The following is a 1178-nucleotide window of genomic DNA, read 5'->3' on the forward strand; positions in this document are numbered from 1 at the left end:
TAGTGGCAGAGCCACTAAGAGATCGAGGCCATGACCCTCTAAAATAATAAAATTTTAATTTAGATATTTTATAATTTATAATATTTTAAATTAATAATAATAAAATTATATTTTAACTTTCTAAAATAATAAAAATTAATTTAAATATTCAAAAGATATTAAAATAAATTATTAAAATAATAAATTTATATTTTATTATCATAAAATTATACAATTTAATTTCAGCTCACTAAAAATTTTCCGACTTTACCTAACCAACATTGATATGTGATAGAATTTCTATTTCTTAATTTAATGTTTAATTGTTTATTCATAGAAAAATGGTAGAATGTCCATGTCAAGTTCCAGGTGTAATTAATGTTGGATAATACATCACCCGAAAAAGTGACAAAGAAAAAGTTTAATTAAGGTTTTAGTATGAAATTTATTGTGAATATTAATTTATACATTAATGATACATATTAAAATTCAATTTATTATAATTATTAACCACAATCAAACTTTTCAAACACATTCTAAAAAGTGGCAAAAAAAAAACTTAAATTTTTATTAAAATTTAAAGGGTAAACTACAAGTTTGGTCACTTATATTTACTTAAAATTATATTTTGGTCAACAAATTTTAAAAATTAATTATGTAGTCACTAACATAATCGATTTTTAAATTTTGATGACCGCAAATATAAGTGACTAAACTTACAATTTATCCAAAACTAAATTAATTAATTATTTTTGTAATGATTTATCATTATATATATTTGTAAATGAAATAATTTATACATCAATGAAACATAAAATATAAATTTATATATAAACATATCAGCTTTTAGTTTTGATCATTTATATTTAAATGATGAAATTTCATTCTAACTATCAAAAAGATATATAATTTAACTTTGCTTTACAATTTTTTTTATTTCAAGTTAAAACATGCTAAAAAATTAAAAATATAATTTAACTCAGATTGCAATAGAGAATAGGATAAAAAATTTTCGAAAAATAATAAAATCAAAATTTATTCAGTAGCTAAAAGTATTTTTTTAATAAAACTATTAATTTCATTTCATTTTATAAAAAAAATGCCAAACTCCAATAAAAAGATGCCACATTTCAAGTTTTTCGTTAGCAAGCATTCTGGAATAAAATAATACAAAATTGATAATTGATGTACCATTAAAA

Source organism: Gossypium arboreum, chromosome 3 (genome assembly GCF_025698485.1).
Source record: "Gossypium arboreum isolate Shixiya-1 chromosome 3, ASM2569848v2, whole genome shotgun sequence".
Classification (NCBI taxonomy): Eukaryota; Viridiplantae; Streptophyta; class Magnoliopsida; order Malvales; family Malvaceae; genus Gossypium; species Gossypium arboreum.